The sequence below is a fragment of the Rissa tridactyla genome, chromosome Z, assembly GCF_028500815.1.
Source record: "Rissa tridactyla isolate bRisTri1 chromosome Z, bRisTri1.patW.cur.20221130, whole genome shotgun sequence".
Classification (NCBI taxonomy): domain Eukaryota; kingdom Metazoa; phylum Chordata; class Aves; order Charadriiformes; family Laridae; genus Rissa; species Rissa tridactyla.
The window spans coordinates 20,702,854-20,724,539 of NC_071497.1; the positions used below are offsets into that span (position 1 = coordinate 20,702,854).

The 21,686-nt window shown below is 42.9% G+C and overlaps 1 protein-coding gene across 5 annotated transcripts in view; it reads left to right on the plus strand.

Annotated features, from left to right (window-relative positions):
• The first annotated feature begins 6,888 nt into the window (after positions 1 to 6,888).
• Positions 6,889 to 21,686, plus strand: part of SNCAIP (synuclein alpha interacting protein) — a 90,302-nt gene continuing 75,504 nt past the window's right edge. For 3 of the 5 annotated variants that reach the window (XM_054186164.1, XM_054186162.1, XM_054186166.1), the window contains exon 1: positions 7,101 to 7,238. The gene's annotated coding sequence lies outside the window, so the exon portion shown is untranslated. Of the gene's footprint in view, positions 6,969 to 7,100; positions 7,239 to 21,686 lie in introns of those variants that run through there. The other 2 variants (XM_054186165.1, XM_054186163.1) reach the window with 2 other exon arrangements.

Here is a 21,686-nt window from a genome sequence, read left to right on the forward strand (position 1 = left end):
TTACTTAGTAGCAACAGCAGAGTTGTAGAAAAACAGAGCATAAATTGTTCTTTATTTCACAAGCACTTTAAATAGCTATGTGCTAGACATCAGAGATGGCAAACAGATAAATAATTACCACAATGAAAGAAAACAACATTGAAATACAACATAGCACAGCTAAAGGAAAATGCTGCCTGAAATAAGCTTGTTTGTAACTGTACAAGAATAAGAAAAACAGCCTTTCCCCATACCATCATCAAGCAGTCAGGTTAAGTCAGTTTGAATATTCACAAAACAATTCACTTATCCACTAGGAATGTATAATACTGTGGAAAAATCTTTAATTCAAAATGTTAATTATGGTAAATAAAAGCACAATTCTCCTGCGCTTTTCTTCGTTCACATTACTATTTCAGATCTTGTACGCAGAAGTTCAGGCAGGGGGGTGATTTTAGCAAGCTCCGGTGAACACAGATTTGCTAGATAAGAAGTCATGTGAATGGGAATTTGTCTTCTCAATGTGAACTCTAATGTTCATAAGCATCTGGCCAGCCGCTGAAGAGGTGAAAACCCTCAACACCTGATCACAGAAATCAGACTCCCTTTTCTCTGATGCTCCAAGTGAACTGGCTGTTTTCCAGGACAAAGCAGCACCTTTATTGAACGTGGACGCAGCCTCCTCTCAACACTCATCCACAAAATGCATGTACTCAACTGCTACGCAACTGCCACGTTCATTTGCTATCAGCTGTCTCAATATAGGGAAACTCTGTTATTATTTTTACCCAAAGTAGTGCCTTTGATCTTAACACGAGTATTTTGAGAGGTTGTTTAAGAAGGCATCACAATGAGAATGGTCTGTAACTGTGTAGTGTGGCCACTGTTAGCACCCTTACTTTTATAAGAAGCAAGGCAGACCATTGTATATACTCTTATTTGTTGTGCTAACCCAACTGACAAATCCTGTCTTCTAAGTGATTCACAGGGAATTAAGAGGGATAAAGAATTGGTGTTTTCTTCCAAGACTGATTTTCAGGGCTAGTTCTAGCTATCACTGTGATAAGTTCCTTTCATATAGATAGACATGCGGTTAGATGTGTGTGTCTGTGTGCATCAGTGTGTCTGCATGCGCTCTCTGAGATCCAATGGGACACAAAACCAGAAAATGGCCACTTCTCTAACTGCTTAGAAACTCCTCTTCTTGTCTCTGTGGCCCCCAGGTTGCGTCCACTGAGAATTGTTGCAGAACTCTTCATTTCAGCAGAGAAGTACCAGGCCCCAATATAGGCATTTGGTCAGTTCCCAAAGTTGAAGCTTTTCCGCCCTAACTTTTTGATGAGAAATAGTCCTCCTTTCTCATCCAGAGATTTATTACAAAGTAGTCTGTAAGTCTTACTTTCCCTTCCTTTTAGGCCTTTATTACACAGTCAGCTAGTTTCCAGAGATTTCTCCAGACTGTTTTTTTTCATATAATTATTATAACAATTACTTAAAGATTGTTTGAAATGTCTTGCTTTGACCTAATTCAGGAGATGGAGCCTTCTGCCAAGAGATTGACAGTGATCATGGATTTAAAATTTCTCAGAACCATGTTTTCAATCGGGACATCTTCAAAACTGTTGAATTAGTAGCGATGTATTGCTTATAGCTGTGAAATTTTTCATTAATTCGTAGGGTTGCTGTGAATGTAATTCACTTTTAGCTCTTACAATAAGTTTATGGTGGTACAGATTTTGCTTAAGGCTCAAGTGAAACATAACATTTGGTCTTAATCCAATTTAATGTGTTGCCCGGTCAGGATTTCCTTGAATGACTCACTCATACCCCTACTGAATTGAAAAGGATATGTGTATGTAGACGTTGAACTTAAAATCCAAGACTTATGATTTCTTATCTTATCTCTAAATTGGTACCATACAACATCTTTATATTCTAATCATGTAGAAAACCGCAACTTTTCTTTTTTCTCTTGTTTTTCTTGTCTAATGAGGTCACAAAAAAGAATGCAGGTCACACATACAGGATGGGAGAGAAGTGGAGTGTTCATTCTGGACCGACAACTACACGCGTATGGCCAATGTAAAACAGTAGCTGAGTAATCCCACAAGGATGCTATAATGCCTTAAATTAACACAGGGACTGGTGGGGTTCAGCCACTTTGTGGGATCTGGTTCTGTGCATCCTCTCGCCTGCCGATGGGTGCAACCTCACTTGCCCCTTAACAAAAGCACATTCTCTTAGCAAGTGATCTGACTTCAGCACGGGAGGGAGAAGGAGCTACACCAGGTCAGTTATGGAGCAGAGGATGTAATCTGCTACCTCAAAGTTCATCTTAACCTTGTGGCAACTTGATTATGTGGCCATAATCCAAAGGTGATCTTTGTACATATAGCACAGGAATAAGAGACAGAAAAAAAGGTGATGTATTGCCATCTGTAATTTGTTTTGAGGACCACACTTAAAAGCTTTCCAATTTGCCAATATTAATTTTCAGAATGAAAATCTGTGACATCAAATGTTCACAAATTCAAAGTTGTGGGCTTGTCAAAATCTCAGAGGATTCAAATAAATCCTTTATAATCTATCCAAAAAGGTTTTTGAAAGGAGGCTTGAAAATATACTGGAAACAAATGATTGGTAAGAAAATCTATGAGAACGGGGAGCTTCTTATTTACAGCAGGCAAAGGCAAAACTAAAGCCAGTGTCAGAATTTTAACTCTCAAATAGCTGAATGAGAAGCTGGACCAAGCATACATAATTTAGCAGTGAAGCTAATTGTCTATTACAACAGTGTTGTTAGCAGTGATCAGAATTAGATCACTTTCTGAAAAACATTCTCTAGTTCAACCAGGAATTACGAGGCTTTACGCCAGAAACTAGAGTAGCTTATTATGCTAATTGCCCCTGATCTTTTGATCCAGTAATGCCATGTACTAGCTTTCCAAACATACATATTATGTTCAGTTCTTCTGCATAGTTGTGCTCATGCCACATTGTGAAATTCTCTGTGTGATTCACCCAACAGAATAGATCAAGTCAATAAGCATTTAATAAAGCCCAGGCTTGAGACTCCTCTCCCCTCATGCTAGGTGCCAAGAAAATGGCAGAAAATACCTTCCTGCATATCCCAGACGCACAGCTGTATGCACTGAAAGATGTTTTTGAACTAATTGTTCAAGTTTTCGTCATCCTGTCTCTTCTTATGGATGAGGATCCGATCTGCATTCTTTTCAAAGCAACTCCTTGCTTTCTGAAATTTATTGACAGCAGATTGTCCCATTGTGGGCTAACAGATCAGGTTCAGATATTATGAACACTGAAAAGAGTCCAAAAACACAGCAGAAAAACAATTCATTTTTTTTGCAGTCCCAGGGACACAGTCTCACGGTTCCTTCAGATGTAACAATTTCATGAATTGATCTAGTCAGAATCTAGTCTAAGTTATTCGTCAGCATGCGTGTTGTACTATTTGTTATAATCAAAGAGAAACAGTAAGTCACTACTTCTAACAGTCTATGCAATTTTGTCATCATTCTCTCAGACTAACAGAATTATGCCTGTACCTATATTGGCCATATTCAAAATGAAGAAGTTTTTCCAAATTGACCAAAATATTTGATATGTTGTAGGGCAAACTGAAGGTGGTAAAAACTCAGAGCAATGTTTTTTGGAAGTTAGATGCAAGTTGGCTTCTTCTGTGTCCCATTTATCTCCAGTCAGAATCTGAAGGTGAAGAGAGGAACAACGGTCCTGGTTTGGATTAACTCTTAAAATGAGTACATAAATTCTGTTAGTTGCTCCTACCGGTCCTCAAAGTTGAATGGGATTTTTTTTTTTTTTTAAAGAGAACATCTAAGCACCCCGCTGACTGCTTTGAACGATTGTGAATCATCATGGAGCATCACATGACTGAGTTAAAGCTTCCTCTTTGTTGTTTCAGGAGATACACTTACTCTGTAATTGCTAGGTTTTGCTTAGTATGATACTGTTCGTGGTGTTCCTTGGTGAAGATCCCACACGTCAGCAGTCCTAGGTCACTATCTGGAAGTCCACAGGCTGCCTTTATATATGCTTGCTGCTCTGAAAAAATGCCAACATACTGGATTCATCACTTCCAGGGTCCTGCTGCTTCCTTTCTATTCCTGCCCAGCTTTTCCATCGCAGGACTGTTCCCGTTTTCCAACAACTATAGAGGCACCAGCGTTGGTGCTGCACAGGTATAGAAAGCCTCCTGCAGGACAATATCTCCATGGGCTTTGTGCCTTAACTAAATTGTGGTCATGTCTTCATGAGCAATATTATCAAGCACCACACTTTTAAGTCTGTCTCAAAGTCATCTCTTAGAGGAGTTTCAAAAGTAAAGGAGGGTTTTCTCTCATATTCATTAACATCAATGCATGTGATCGCTGATGGATGCTGTGATTGCTGCTGGCTGCCATGCGCCCTTGAGGGGGCCACAGAATTCAGTTTTACGAGTGCTGCTGGCCCACAGAAGGTCTGTCTTTTCTCATGTGCATCCAACCATACGCTGTGCCATTCTGATGCAAATACCAGCCTCGGCTTCATCAAGTAGGAATACCAAGGTTCAAACAAACCATTAAATGATCCTGGAGAAACGTACTAGAAAAACAGTGTGCAACACATTTTCGAACCACATTCCTCCATTGGGAATACAATTACCAATGAGAAGTTGTTTCCATTTCAGCAAAATTTTGTTTCTGCGCACAGCAAGAAGAGAGTTAGCGTTCTGCAATTTTATTTTAGACCAAAAATAATGATGGTGCTGTGTAACTGGCAGTAAAAATTCATCCCAAAATTCCTACAAGAACTGAAGTTGTATATCACAATTTAGTTTTTGTACAGCCATATAGCCTAATCAGCACTTCTTATTCAAACAATATTTCCAGCAATGAGTTCAGAAGTAGATATATAAACAGGGTTATCGGCTCTAATTGAGATACTATCATACATAACACATACAAAGACACTTGGCAAGCTTTTATCTTACAAGTTGTATTTGCACATGGATGGTATTTATAGCCTTTAAATTAAAATAAGATTTTTTTGGTTTTGGTTTTTCATCAACGTTGTTCATCAAGCAGGCCACACTCCTATATGACACTGTGTTCTGGAGCTGACCTGCATTCCTTTCAAACCATTTAATCACACACAGCTGACCAACATTCCTGTATAAAACCACCTAATCAAATGCATTACAAATACCCCAAATGGTTACTTAATCTCCATATATGTACAAGTGTGAAACGTGCAGTGTCCAAATATGCCCTTTCATAAAAGCGAATGACATAAAAGCAAAAGACGTTTCCAAAGTAAACCTTCCCCCCCTCACCCTCAATCAGCACAGTCATTTTTAAGGTGGTTAAGATGTCATTGCTCCATGTAGTTGACCTTGCACAGGAAGATTAGAATTCACTGTCATTCATATTGGAGCTTGTTTTCTACACATCTTAAAAATGCAATTTAAGAAGAAAGAAATATAACAGCTTTCCACTTCTGGGCAAGTATGTCAAATGAGCTGCAAAATATTTGAAAATGCCTGACACTGCAGCACCTAGATATCTCAAGGAACATATCACAGAGAGCTATATTCCCTTTCATCTCCAAGTCGCTGGGTTCAGATGAAAAGCTTTTCAAGGTTATTACTGTCTGATGACTGTGTCTCAGGATTAAATGGAATGAGTTATTTTTTTTTATGTTCAGTAGCCACGATTTGATTAGCACTTTCACTAGAAATCCCTATAGGAAGGACAGACTCGCTGTGCTGGAGACTGAACTGTTTTCCCTGTTTCCAGAGATACTCGTCCGGAGCAGTGCTACATTCTGACTGATGTGGGCATAGTTGTGGTACTGCTGAGTGTGCTCTATGTGTTCTGCGGGCAATAGTTTTCCAAAAATGCCAAACTAGCATAAATTCACTTTAATTTCCTACATGCACCTTTAGGGCTTTTGCTGTGTTTGCTCATCAGAGAAAATGAAATCTAAGAAGTTCTGTGCTTGAAATGTAAAAAGCGCATAAAAGCAGGGGGAGATGGAAAGGTATGTAAAGGGATACATTTAAGAGACAGGACGGAAAACGAGCCTATGAACAAGGGGGGAAAAAAAAAAAATCCCTGCTAATACTGTCAAAGTACAGCACAGAACAGGCTAAATCACAAAGAAGAAAACCAGCCGAAGGTTCGCTTTTCTGCTCTTCTCCCGTGTCCATCAGATGCCCCGGTGGCAGGGTGTCACTCGGGACGACCCGTCAGGAGGAGGACTTTTCCCAGGCAGCCCCTGAGGAGCATCCGGACAGTTTCTGGCCACCTCAGCGGGCGCTCAGGGCGGCTGGTGCAGGACCACCCTCTGCACCTCCGCGGACCCTCCGCACCGGAGGAGGGAACGGGGGTTTCTCGCCAAGGCAGACGAGACCCGCTCAGGGGGAAGGTGTTCCAGGGTGCCACCGTCTCTGTCGGCGTGAACGGGCGGGAAGCACCGACGCTTTCCAGGTTTTATAGCAGACCAAAAAAAAAAAAAAAAATTAAAAAAACCCCAAACCCTAACAACCCACCCCCAAATCGACCAAGTTTTTATTTTAAACAGATGTGAGCGGATTGAACGCCGTATTTTCAGGTATTTTTAGTGCCAGGCGCTCAGGGTTTGACCACGACGGGGCAGCGCTTGACACGTGCGTAAAACCCGCGGGGGCGGAAGAAGGCACCCACCGCCGGCAACCGCGGGGCGACCGCTCGCCCGGGGGCTCCCGGCGGCGCAGGGCTACCCCCGGCGGCCACCAGGGCCCCCGCGGACTCCTCTCCCCCCCGCACCGGGGGGTGGGGGGTGCCTCCCGTACCGCCCGCCCCCCCCCCCCACTCCCCCCTCCGCCGCCGGTCACGTGGCAGCGCCCCCCGCGCCCCGAGACCGGCATTGTGACGCAGCAGGCCTCCGTCGCGGCGGCGGCGCGAGGAGGCGCGGGCGCGGCGGGGCGGGTGAGTGCCGCCCCCGGGAGCGCGCCCGCCGGGCCGGGCCGGGCGAGGAGCCCAGCGTGCGGCGGGGCCAGCCCCCTCCCGTCCCTGCCGGCCGCTGGCCGGTGGAAGGGCAGGGGCGGAGGGCGGGGCGGCGGGAGCCGGGCCGCTGCCTGCACCGGCGGGGAGTGGCGGGGGGCGGCAGCCGAGAGGCGGCACCTGGGTCCTTCCCCCGTCTCCATCACCCCGCGGCTGCCGTGAAACGGCCGCGGCCGAGCGGAGCGGAGGGGTGAGGTGAGGCGAGGGGAGCGGAGAGTAGAGGAGCGGGAGGGGGGCTTTGTTGCCGACGATAACGCCGTCCCCCCGGGGGCGGCGCGGGGCGGGGGGGGGGGCGCGGAGCCGGGCCCGGGGTCCCCCGCGGGGGATGCGGGTAGCGCTGGAGGCGCCCGGTGCCGCTGCGGGCCGTCCCCGGGGGGTGCGGGAGCGGGGGGAGAGGCGGCCGGGGAGGGGGGCGGGAGCGGGGAGCGAGCCCCGGCCCCTGCCATCCCGCCCCGGGGAAGTGCTTTCCGCATGAAATCAGGGCTGAGCGCGGGGGGTTTTGCTGGGGCTGAGCACATACGTGATGTCAGCTCCGCGGAGTGCCGCCGCGAAACCCCCGCGTAGCGCAGCGAGAGCCGCTGACACCCGCAGCCGGAGCAAAATCCGCCTCCGCTCCGCTCGGAGCCCCGCCACCCCGGCGGGGGGGACACAGCCTTCAGCACCCTCCTGCCCCACCGACGTCTGGAAGGAAATCAAGTAGGAGTTGCATGTTCGTAACTGTGGGGCGGCAAAGTTGTCTGGTAGAAAAACTGTGCCTCGGCTTACGCTTGGGTCAGCCCAAGATCGTGTTTTTGCAGCACCAGGGATCAAGCCGTTTTCGTACCCGTATCAGTGAGCGCTTTTATGCGAGCAAATGCAATTCGTATGAAGATAAGCTCGAGGATCAGGTCCTGATGGTGCTGGATACAAACGAGCTCCTAAATGGTCTCAGTCTTCATTGTCAGTGTTACCACCTCATGGCACTTTCAATGGTTGGCTTAAAGCCACAGCTCTTAGAAAGAGATATTAATCAGTCATAACTGCTTCTCGAAAAGCTCCCCTACCCCAGAACCCACCAAAAAACTGCTAGTGCCTATGGTTCCATAGAAAATCTTGGAAGCATGGCCTCATTGTACACCTCAGTGATCCAAATGCAAAAGGTAGCTTAAAAAGTTTAAAAAAAAATTATTCTGGAGGAAATCACTTGATTGTTGGATGTTTTTGTGAAATTTAAATGGCTGAAGAAAGGGATACAATTGTAGCATAGGAAGACCCAAATTACTTTCTGTCTTGTGCAAATAACTCTGATCCTGCAGTCAGGAATTATGTTGAATGATGTGCATGTATTTAAGTCTGTGTGCTGTAGCAGACTTTGATAGTGTCCTGCCCTTACTGAATTTGATGTATGTATGTACTGGATGTACACCTAACGAGCCATAAATAATAAGACCCATTGCCTTACTACCACCCGTAAACATGAGCTTCTTCACCCTAAAATCCTCTGCGACTAGCTCATGGGCTGCCACTTCTCTCTTTGTACTGCTAAGCCTGTGAGTATGCCTGGTGCCATACTGTCACCATATTTTGGGTTTTTCTCACCCATATTTCGCACCTAAGCTGGAAACCTGGTCTTGAGAGCAGGTTTGAGGGGTCGCTCAGGAGGGAGTTAAAACACAGTGAGAAGGGGTTTTCATGTGAATAAAACAATTAGAATTTGACCTGTCCAGTTGTCAAGAAGAGACTTGCCTCACCACTATAGTTCCAAAATGGTATAGTAGCTTTTCCTTTAGGTATTCCTTCAGTTAACACATAGGCATAGTGCCCATGCCTGGTGTGAAAAGGCTCCCTTTGTAAGGTGTGGTATATTTCATTTTTCCGTGTTTTCCCGTGTCAAAGACTGACTTATGCAAACTGACTGTTCCACTTCACTCAGTCACTAATGGTATCTTAAACCAGCAGTTCATTCATTTTTCAGATCTTTGTGGTTTCTGATCTGTGTCATTGACTCAATGTGCTGTACAAAGCAAATGTGGCTTGTAGCTTGTTGAAAAAGTGGGTAAAATAGAATTATATCAGAAGAAGGGTTCATTGAAGAGTTATCTCCAAATCCAAGGAGCCTGTAAGAGACCAGCCTGTTAAAAAACCTCCTTGTTTGAGTGTGTAATCCAGTGTGGGCTACTCAAAATACTTTAAGTGGCATTTTGGCATAAGGAGATGGACAGTCTTTCAGGTAAGGAAGTCCTATAGAAGATAGTCAATTATATTAGCTAGAATCTGTCAAGACAGCAACGTGGTAAGTAAGTATGGTGTGATTTCTTCGGGGGCAGCTTCTGAGTTTACAAAGAGCTGTGTGTAAAAGGTAGACTGGTTGGAGAAGGTGACTGAGTGGTACCTTTGGAGATGCAGTCCCTCCCCTGAATACTGTGAGTGAGCGATAGGTCACTTTGCATTTATTTTTTTCATGTCTGGAAAACCATAATCCCAAATATCTACAAATTTTGTGACCACTTTTTGACAAGGCATCCGCAGAGCTTCAAGAAGCTTGGAAGTGTTTCTTACTGCCCCTCTGCTTCCCAATTGTCTGGTCTTGCTGGGATCTGAAACCTGTCCCCATGCGAACTCCATAGGTCCAAGAATAATTCTTCCAACACGTACCTGAGGTGGGATACCACTTGCCTGCACTGGTACAGCTCTCCTTCTTACACAGTCCTCTTCCAGGATGTCCCAGGCCCCTGTTGTCTCTACACCTGCAGCAGACCCATCCTGCTTGGACACTTGCCTGATTAGAACCAGGAAGGGGAAAGCGTGACAGCCCTGCTGCGGCCGCTCTAGTTTCTATCCTCTGAAATGGAGACACGTGGGAAGTGCTGCCTCCACACTGTGTGAGATGCCAGCAAGAAAGGGGAGCACAGCCAGGGGCAAGGCTGGTGGGGTGACTCAACAGGAGCACAAAAGTCACGTTGGCAGTAGTGCAGGGATGATGGTACTCGTGGTCCTGGCATCATTTAATGTCATGTATGCGTGGAGTGGTGATGCTGCACCTCACAAGCACAAGGACCAGTAGTTCCAGTGGCCTTTGTGGGGTGCAGCATGTTATCTCTCCTCACCCTTTTTTTTTAATGTTTCAGCTGACTAGATGGGATGTACAGCAGAGCTTTATTTCCACCCCTGTCTGTCTCTGATTACATGCACAGAGCTCCAGAAGCAACCCATGAATCACAAGCATGTTTACGGGAGCGAGGAGGGAAAGAGAAGGGAACAATTGCCATTTTTATTTCAGTTTTATTAGATAGGCCTACATCTATTTCAGGTTACAGTTGAAGGTAAAATGCCAGAAGGAGAATATTCTCATCCTTCCTTATTCAGCCGTGTTAATTAATGCTAAGTGAAATGAAGTTCATATTTTCCAGGTGAAAGTCTTTGTAAGGAACCCGTTTGCCAATGCTTTACTGTGTATTGCTTAGAAAACACAGTGATTTTGTCCAGTTGAAATACATATGTTCATTGTCAAGATGAAAAATATGTTAAAAAAAGTTGAGAAGTATTAGATTTTGGAAGGGTGAGTAGTTGTTCTTTTCAGCTGTTGTCAGAATAAGACCATAACTAAACTAAAGGAAATAATGCTTAGACAATTGGCAAGAGGACTTGGAGGAGTGTTGTGTCTGTGCTCTTTTTCTGGCAGATTTGTCTGTTTCTCAAAGGAGGCTGAGAAGATAGGCTTACATGGAGCAGGTGCATAGTAAACACAGGGGAATTTCTCTTTAAATGCAAATGTGGTTATAGAATGGATTTATATGCGCAGTAGAACCATTGGAAACAAGAAAATAGAACATGTGCATCAGATACCTTATTGATTTAAGGTCTCAAGAGAGTTTGCAACTGAAGGGGAGAAAAGTAATTAATTAATTATTGTGGTAAAAATATGACCTGCTGCTTACCTGTCTAAGGTGGAACTGTAATTTCATCTTCTAAGGTAAAATTCCAAGTGATTCAGAGATCTGAAGATCATAGAGGTATCAAAGAGAAGTACAATTCCGCTGTCATAGTTTGGCAGTTGGGGCAACCCTTCACTAGATATATTTTCCTGTATGTTAAGGCTTATTTTGAATATGAATGTGGTTGATTTGCAGTTTATAAAGAATTACTGAATAATGCTTGAAAATGTGTTTTTTTTCCTGGTTAAATCATAGCATTAGGTTTGGAAGGTTTGCTGTAAGCGTTTCCTTTTCAGTTCCGTTTCCTCCCCAGTTCTTGTTTGCAGTCAAACTGCTGGCATTATTTTTCTTTGTTTATACTGGAGAAAAAGGCATTGTCTCACTTATCTTTTAAACTCAATACAGTGTGTTACATGACCTCTCCTTGTGTATAAACCCTCCCCCCTCTCCCCCCGGTCTGTTTTATTGTTACTGTATCAATCTGGAACTTACCATTCAAAATTAAATTCTAATCAGGAACTTAACACTTCCCTTCAGCCCCCCCATTTTAGCAAACTTGTTTACATCTGTGAGTAAAAATCAGGCTGTGCTGCATAGCTTTCTCACATGTGCGCAACAAGGGTGTGCACATGATTATGATTTGAAGCGATACTGCTCTGCTGGTTATTCATCCATGTAGCTCTTCTGCTGGGTCTGGCCACACTGGCTGGCATTTTTTCTTAAGAAATAGGAAGTACGTTTAACTGTCCAGACTTAACAATGTATAACTGCAAGTATGTTTATACATGCACATAGGTATCTCGTGTTCTCCTTTGCTAAAATACAACTGTAAATATTCTGCCTTTCGTGTGCTGCGCTGTCAGTTCCAGTTGAGTCACAGTAGTAAATTTATGAAGAGCCTAAGAATTGCTTTTGAATTGGCTCAAGATTTTAAATATTGAAGTTGTCAGCATGTTGAGAGATTTATTTGAATATTTGTAAATGCTGTGTCCAAGATGTTTTTAAAACCAAAACAACAACAAAAAACCAAAACAACAAAACCCCAAACAAAATAAAGCAAAATAAAACCAGTAAATATACTGCACACAGAAACAGGAGTGCTAGCAAGGTAAATAAGCTGCATGCCACATTCCCTGACCCACACTTCTGATGTGATCAGCCTAAGTTTTGTGCTCATTTCTCCTCCTGCGCATTCAGAGAGTCTTAAGGTATGTGTCCTAATTATGTTAAATACTGGGATATTATGATTTTGCAAACTCATATGTTGAGAACTGGATAAAGCACAATATTTGTGCTTGTTGCTAGGATGTGGGCAAAAACTTACGTTGAGTTACAGAATGGAATCACCAGGAAATTGAGTTATACTTACATCATTAATTATTTGCTTTTCATTAACCTAAACCAGATTTTGAATTAGAGGTGAAGGAATTTATGGCAGCTAAATGTAAGGAACTTTGAATAAATACCGTCATCTTGAACTCTGCCAATGCTTTTCACTTCGTATCTGCAGAATCATAGTTACCTGGGCCCCTTGACAAACATTGTTCATGTTTAAGTTAATGGTCATCCTTGTGGTAGGTGTGAATGGAGTGAGGCAGTGTACCCATGGAACAAACAACAGGTTAGAAAAAGGAGGACTCGGCTTTTCACTGTCCTTTTGAATATGACACCTTCTACAACGTCTTGGTGTGATGCTTGCTTAAAGCAATTTGATAGCATAAATTTTAGGAGTTTGTTTGTATTCCTCTGTATACGTCTTTGTATTAGTTATCTGCATATGGCATTTTATCTTTTCCGTAGGTAAAAGAGAACTACCTTTTAAAGTCTGATAATGCTAAGAGTAGTTGCTTTTATGATTGAACAGGCCAGATCTTGGAAAAAATGCTGTCAAAGCAATTAGTTGCATCTTAAAAGAGAACTACATTTGTAAGACGGTGTTACAGAGCACATGGTGCAGTTCCAGAAATTAATGGTTGGAGGTTTTGCATTTAGTTCAACATGTTCCTTTGTGTTAGTGTCCCATGTTGTATTTTTGATAAATAGTAATGATACTGCTTTTGGTGATAAGTTGACTCTTAATTCTAGATTCAGGAAGCCTCTGTTTACAAATAGCTCAATACAACGTTTCTTGGAATAGAGTTTTGTGAGAACCAGTATCTGAGAGATTAGTATAAAATCATTACTTATTTTTCAGCATTATGAATCTGCTACTGCTGTATATGACACAGATTTAGCAATCATCTCAGCTGCTGGGTAGTGCTTTCAAAAGCATTGATAATGTCAGTCTAATGGGTAGGTGTTTCACACCATGCTTGGCAACTTTAGCTATCGTTCTCTGAGACTGAACAGACAGCAATTAAACTTTCACCCACTTCTTTACAGTTGTTCTTGAAGGTCATAGATGAAGCACATTGGCAAACAGTGTAATGGAAACTGTGTTTCTGCTCTTTAATGTGATGGTCCCTATGCGGAGGAGTTAACTGTTGCCTCCCTGCCCTTCCTAGTGAAGCGCTTCATGAATCGGATCTGAGATGAAATGGCTGGAACAGCCCTGCCCGATGATGGGAGGTTTAGCTGTGATTGAGTGCCGAGATGCCCAGGGCCAGGCGGCGAAGCAGAGCACGACTGTGCCCGTGCTCAAGGTTTCCACAGAGAGACAGGCAGCAGCATGGGATTTTTATCCCTGCGCCCAGAATTTTCTGTATTTCACTAGCTCGCTTCTTCCCGTGGTAGATTAGCCCATATGTAATCCCCGCTGCTGTGATCTGATTCTGACCAGAACTTTAACTGTCTGAGTCAACACCAGCTTGTGTGTCTTTATACTCTCCTCATAAGGCAGCTAAGCGTGCTGAAGAACTGCATTCCTTCTTAACTTGTCTTCTGGATGTGATTTAGCAAAATGCACACAGAATCTCCCTGGAGTGAATCATTCCTTACGCAGTCAGTTTAAGAATGTGCGTAAATCCGCTTGGTCACTTGCTGGACAAATGGTAGTTAGCCCTCCCTGAGAGGGTGTAGTGTCTGTAGTAGTTTGTAGAGGACGTAGTGTTGCAGCTGTACAGCACACCACTGTTTGAGGGGAGGCGGTCCTGAGTTTGAAGGACTTTATCATCTCCTGGGTTTCTGCATCACCGTAGCTTCTGCCCCTGGTAGCAGCAGTAGTGGATGAAGGCATTGTTAGTATCTTGATGTTCTTCTCAAAGGACTGACCTTGAAACAGATAACTAATGGTTAGAGCTCCGACGTCTGGCGTTAGTACTTTATGAAGAGGAATGAGCGCCATTTACAGGTGACACAGCTGCCTGTGGAGTCTAACAGTGTCTCTTCATTAGACAGTAAAGCTGGGTGAGTCGCTGTGCCTCAAGGATGAGGTTAATCTGGCCCAACTCGGTGAATCCCCACAGGAAGGGCTGACCAGCACATGTTACTGTGTCCTCCAGGAGTACAAGGGAAGCAGGTTGTGTAGGGGGAGGAATTAGCCCTGCTAATACAATTTAGCAAAATGGACACTCTCTCCAGCATGTGTTCCTCATCAGGTCCCATATGCTTTACGGTATGTTCCCAGGCTTTGCTTTTTGCAAATGCAGTTTTTAGATGAAAGTATCTACAGTAGCACTATTTCTGGATGTGTCTACACTGCAATCGAGTAGTGCGATTGCAGGACATGCAGACAGATCTGTACTAGCTTTGATCTGTATGTGATGTGAAGACATGCCAGCCTAGACTTAAGAGAGGGCTGTCCAGGCCTTCTGGACAGATTGTTAAGCCATGCTGAAGTCTGCTTTCATCTGTCTTCACTGCTATTTTTAACCGTGCTATCTAGATTAACACTACCATGGATACTCCTACACATGCTGACATAAATCCACAACTGCATGCCCACTGCTTCCCTACAGTGTTGTCGGTGGATGCTCTTCATCTGGGTGTGTGTCCCTTATTCTTTGTACTGAGACAGTCTAGTTCTCTTTTCCACTGAGTTTAGTTGTTCATTTCACAATTTAATTCCTCTCTGTAAGGAATTATAGAAAGAGCAACAGAGTGTAGGAGAGACTGGCAATTTTCCACTCCAAAAATTCATTTTATAGTCTCTATTCCAAGTCTGATTGTTAAGCTCAGCCTTAAAGAACCTCCAGATCTAGGCTACACGTTTTTTGCAAGTGTTAAAATCCAGATGAGAAACCAGGTTGACGGAGCAACGTTAGAAAGTTGTTGTTTTAAAATGTTCTTTATGAAAGCATTGAATCTAGAGCACGGTTATGTGAAAAAAAAAAGTGAATTTGTATGAAAAATATCAGCAATGACTGTAAGTTGGTTATCATATATAAAATACGCTCCAACTTTATTAAAAGGATCTGAATATATTTTTAAGAGTATTAATGTTTATGGGTTTTGAACATTGCAAGGAAGAGCCCTGCACTACTGAGAGTTTCTTGTTGTTTTGTTTTGGGGTTTTTTGTTTTGGTTTGGGTTTTAATGGGTGTAAAAGGGTTGTTTTTACTTTGTCAGTGAGATTAATTGTTAAGTTAGTCCGCAGTCTTGTCAATGAAGTGTGCTTCTAATTAAGGTACCATGTTTTAAGAGTAAAGTTTGACAAAAGCAAGTATACTTGCACATCAGATTTTAGTATTTTTTATTCAGAAATAGACTTTTATTTCCTCATTGAAAACCAAGCAACCAACCAAACAAGACTGCATGAAACAGCAAAACTGATATGTATCTAAGGATATAATGTAAAAAGATCTGTTGAGTCTCCAATTCTTTTACTGTGCAATTTTCATGCTATTTAACAAAGACAAGGGAGAAAACATGGCTTGAAAATTGAAGTTAGGACACAAAAAGATGAATTCGTGCAAATTTTTTTCATGACAGAAATATTTCACATAAAAGCGAGTATTGTCAAACAAAGAGGAATACAAAATAGACTCTACAAAGGCATATATTTCTGTGACATGAGACACACTGTAGAGGAGTAAGGTGAAGCTGAGCTTTTCAGCCTGGTGGAATGTTGCAGATTACTTATCTGCCAAGGAAATGTTTTGTTTCTAGATAAATGGTTGAACTGAAATAAATAAAATATTCCCTCATCTTTCCTTAAACAGCTGTTTAAAAAAAGTATTTCTTATGCCTGTCCTTGACACCTTTCTGAGGAAAAAGAACAGCCTTGGCTCACCGGATGGAGCATAAGTATGCAAGCACATACCAGCTAAACCTGGTTCTAGCACCATGTGGTCTTGAATAAATTATCTAATTCTTTTCACTTATCCACCTATAAAATGAGCAGAAAATATATTAGGGAATTGCAGTAGCAGAATTGTCAATACCAACATCTTTTTGTAATACGGAGATCTAACAATGCCTAACGTTTTTCATTATGAAAAAGATTCATCCTTTTCCTGGACAGCTCCAGCACTTTCACAGTTTGAAGGTGCTAGAGGCTGAATGTATCTCCCGTGGTGTACTTAGTCTTCCTTAGTCCCCTCAGTGGTCCTGTGTAATGCTAGGGGAGCCCTCCCACAGGACTGTGCACTGCACAGATAGCTCATCATGTGCCAGAAGTGGAGAACTTGGTGTCTTCTTTTGATTGAAACTCCTTCAAAGAAAAAAGCCATCACTGGAAATTACATGAATAGTTAAAAGATTTGTGGTTGTCACGAAGTCAGGTGCTTTTAAATTAAAAAATGGGAGAGCCATTTTGTGGTGTCTTCACTTTTCCCCTTTTTGGCAGATTGCATGGTGGTCAGGGATGTTTAGCTGATAGCCTTGGCTCATTTGTTAATGGAGCTGGAAGGAACATAGATAACAGGGTAAAAAAATGGTATGGGGGACCTGGTTACACAGAACATGGAAAAGGCTGAAGTACTGAATACCTTCTTTGCCTCAGTGTTTACTCACAAGACTGGCCTTCAATGAGGGGAGGTTGGAGCAAAGAAGATGTACCCTTGGTGGAAGAGGATCAGGACAAGGAATACTTCAGCTAACTGAACATACGTAAATCCATGGACCCTGATGATGTGCGCCCATGGGTCCTGAGGGACCTGGCAAATGTCATTGTGAGGCCACTCTCAATAGTCTTTGATCAGTCATGGTGACAGGGATAAGTACCTGAAGACTGGAGGACAGCAAATGTCACCCCCATCTTCAAGAAGGGCAAGAAGGAGGACCCAGGGAACTACAGGCGGGTCAGCCTCACCTCAGTTCCTGGGAAGATGCTCAAGCAGCTGATCCTGAAAACCATTTCCAGGCACATGAAGGACAAGAAAATCATCAGTAGTAGTCAGCATGGTGGGGAAGTCAGCCTTGACCAACTCAATAGACTTCTATGATGAAATATCTAGCCTGGTAGATGAGGGGAGAGCAGTGGTTAGTGTCTACCTAGGCTTCAGCGAGGCCTTTGACACTGTCTCCCATAAGATCTTCACAGGGAAGCCGTTTGTGTACTGGCTGGATGAGCAGTCAGTGACATAGGTCAACAACTGGCGGTATGGACATGTCTAGAGGGTCATGACCAGTGGAACAAAGTCTAATTGGAGACCAGTGACTAGCAGTGTATCCCAGGGGTCAAGTCCTGTTTAACATCATCATTAATGAGCTGGATGATGAGATGAAGTGCACCCTCAGCAAGTTTGCAGGTGACACAAAACTGGTTGGAGTGGCTGATATGCCAGAGGGTCATGCTGCCAACCAGAGGGATCTCAACAGGCTGGAGAAGTGGGCGGAGTAGTGCAGAGCCCTGTACCTGGGGAGGAACAACCCCCCACACCAATATATGCTGTGGGCCACCCAGCTGGAAAGCAGCTTGTCAGAAAAGGAGCTGGTCATCCTGGTGGATACCACTTTGAACACAGGAGACCAGTGTGCCCTTTTGGCAAAGGCCAATGGTATCCTGGGCTGCACTGGACAGAGTACGTCCAGCAGTGAGTCAACAGTGAGTGAGTGATCCTTCCCCGCTACTCAACACTGGGGTTCCCACTATGAGAGAGACGTGGACATGCTGGACAGAGTCCAACAAAGGGCCGCAAAAATGACTATGAGGTTGGAGCATTTCACATGAGAAAAAACTGAGAGATCTAGGACTGTTCAGCCTGGAGGAGGAAGGCTCAGGGTGAGACCTCATCAATAATATAAATACCTGCAGGGAGGGTGCAAGGAGGTTGGAGCCAGGCTCTTTCCAGCGGTGCCCAGCAACAGAAAAAGGAGCAACAGGCACACACTAGAACACAGGAGATTCCTTCTGAACATCTGGAAACACTTTTTCACTGTGAGGGGGACCAAGGACTGGCACAGCTTGCCCAAGGAGGTGGTGCAGTCTCCATCCTTGGAGATATTCAAAAAACATCTGAACATGGTCCTGAGCAACTGGCTTTAGCTGGTGCTACTTGAGCATGCAGGTTGGACCAGATGACCTTCAGAGGTCCCTTCCAGCCTCAACTGTTCTGTGTATTTCTGTGAAACGCTGCGAGGAGACATTATAATTAATACAGACAAGGCAACACTGACTAGCCTGTGTCTCTGCTTCTGTGACGGTGGCTTTGCATGGTACTAAGTATGAAACCCAAATCATTATATAGCAGGTACCCATGAAAGCTGTATGCTTTCACATTTAGGTTGTCTACATTGAGCCTTTCAGCGTCTGATATGTAGAAGAAATGAACTGGAGTAAGAGCTGTCTCCCGCTTCTGGCAGCGATCAGCACAGTCTGGAGATAGGGACAGGTAGGCGGGTACTTCCATGTGCTGTTTCTGATCCTGGCCCTTCTGGTGTGTTATTCTGTGGCTTCCCATAAGTCCCTTTGTCTCTGTTTCCAATTTCTGAACGGGGATAATAATGCGCTCTCATCTTGTAATGGGGATTGTGAACGAATTAATGAATGTTTGTGAAACACTTGGACAATACTGATGGGCATCCTTGAAAAAGCAGTAAAGGTACAAAGGATCTTCCATTCACTACAGGGCTTGGACAGACTAAAGTAAACAATACTAGCTAAATGCTGGATGGGGGAAAAGAAGAAAGGGGAATAGCCACATGATATTTCTGAGAAGTTCTGGTTTTGCCCTGCGTGAGGTAGATATCCTTTTGTAAAACATTAGTGTATCAAAATCAGTACAAGCAAATGAATGTCCCATGCATCAGTTTTGTAACATTGTGGGTTTTGATGTAGTGAGGTTTATTTTTTAACGTAGTTTCAAAAACGTAATTCAGTGTTTGTAAGGGGTTTTAGGAATCTCTGAAAGAAGCCACCAACAATGTTACAGTGTAAAATAATATTACCACTTCAATAGTTGGCACTCCTGCCATCATCTCATCCCACGCGTTTGTTAGAGCACTAATATCTGCACAACTGAGCACTAATACTGGGTCGTATCCACTGCCTGTGTCATTTAAAACAAGTAGTATTGGATAGCAGTATTGTAGGTAGCGGTGGAAGTGCAGTTGCAGTCTATTTCTGATTTCTCAAATGGAAAAATAATGACAGTTTCAGAAGACTACATTCTGATCACAGGGGCATGGATGTTTCTGGAGAATAATTTAGCTGTTCTTCACTAAATCTTCCAGTTTCCACCAAACTGTAACTGAAATAAAAGGTTGTTGTTTGACACTGCTTAAATTTACAGTAGTTTACACTACTTCAAAGAATTTTTACAAATAACATCATAGGCTATGTCTAGGGAATAAAGTATGAAAAATTGTCAAGTTTTTGTCCTTTCTTCATTTTAGCTTTATCAAAATATATTTGCATAGATGTTAATGGTCAAGTGTCATTGCTAATTATGAGAGAAGTTAATATTTGCAGTAAAATTTTTAAGTGCTTTTTAATAGTATTTGTTTGCTTTAAAAGTAAATACCTGCCTACATTTGACTGGATGCATAAATATATGTATACAGTCAAATTTGTGTGAATCATCAAGTAGTCTTAAATGAAAGTGGGCTGGTCTGAGTGACAAGGAGATTGAGTTCTCGTGAGTGAGTTTTTGAGTCCAAGGTTTGGGGTTTTGGCCCATGGCCACAATATGTGCAGATATATGCTCTGCCTAAGGCTGACTCATCTCCCACATGGAATTGTAGTGCTGGTTACCCGCTGGTGCCCCAGTTCCTGACCGTGAGCAAAACCCACTTTGCATCAACGGGAAGTTTCACTTTGAAATCTGGAGTATTACAGTTTGTTAAGAGTTTAGCCACTGAATGTCCTAGTGAATTTCAGTGCGCAGAGGATGGGACAGTAGAGTTGGTTGTCCAAAAGGTAAAAAAGAGGGGGAAAAAAAAGGGTGCAGGTGGAGGACAGAATAGGAAAGTGGTTTGACCCTCGTTGCAGAGAAAACAGGCCTCCCACATGTGAGCAGGGCAGTGTGTAGACTTCACACAAATGGTGGATACACTTGACATACTGTGACCCTTGCAGGGAATGTTACTTACAGAGGAGTTTTCCCTTGAATTTCCAATTAAAGCTCACATGAAGCAAAAAATCATCATGGGACAAAATGCAGGATATATATTTTGGCAGGCAAATGTAAATGAGGCAAGTTCTAAATTTCTAACTTCAAATGCAGTATTTGAATGTTACAAACTTAAGAGAATACTGTTTGGCATTAGTTCTTTCCAGGATATTTCTGAAAGTAATTGAACAGACCACTATAGGACTACAAGGTGTTGAAATTCTAATGGATGATTATTGAATTTGGATTGAGGAACTTAAATGAGAAAATGAAAGATGCAGGGAAGTGCTTGAAAAACGCCTTTTTCTCATCCTAAAAATAATAATTAAAAAACCCCAAAACCCAATGTGACCTAACAGATGCTTTCAGCATTCAGAATATATTGAGCAAAGATACCTCATATTACTTGGTTTATTGAAACAACAGTTATAAATGAAATGTGTTCTTCAATGAAAAAAAGCAGCTTAGGAAGATTTATGGGGATGGTATACTGATTAAATTAATTCAACATTTTTCTTGATCAGTGCCACTGCAGAAGGTGAATAAGGGTGTTGCATGGCATTAAGGAGACAAACTAAAGCCAGGATTTGAGCACTGCGTCCCAAAACTGCACTGTCAGATACTACAATTTAAATGAAGTGATTGTACAGAGAGCAGAAATTTATGAAAGATCATTGCCCCAGTGCTGCTGCCATTGATTCAGTGGAAAAAGGAGAGACCTCGGTTTCTGATTTTAAATGAGAGTGCAATGAGTCACATCTGCTTTATTAAAGATGTTGACACAGAATTCCCCACCTCCCCCCAAACCAATGCGTGGTTTGGAAAGGCTGAGTTCTGCTATGCTTGATTTCATCCTAATATAAGTGCTGGAGCCTGCATTAGCAGTCGTAGTTGCCATAAGCCCTTTGCTGCTTTGTCTTACTCCAGGGCCAAGTATCTGGTTCTTTGTAGATGCTGTTACTAGGGTGTATTATTTTTGGATTTTTACACAAGAACTAGGCTACCAAAAGAAGGTATCTTTTTTATTTCTGTAGTTCATGAACTTGCAACAGTCCCTGCAGATGTTGAATATTCATTGCCTTTGCCAAAAGACTTTGGAAGTTGTGAATGCTTTTACGGCACAGTACTTTTCAAATTGTACCTGGAGTAAACTGTTGTTAAAGCAAAGTATTGTGCAGGTTTGTATGGATCACTTCCTTCTGAAGTTGATTTGGAATCATACGTAACCGTTAATTTCCTGAATGTTATGTTCAATTCTCCTAAAAATGCATGTCTCACAAGTCTTGCACGAGTAAAGA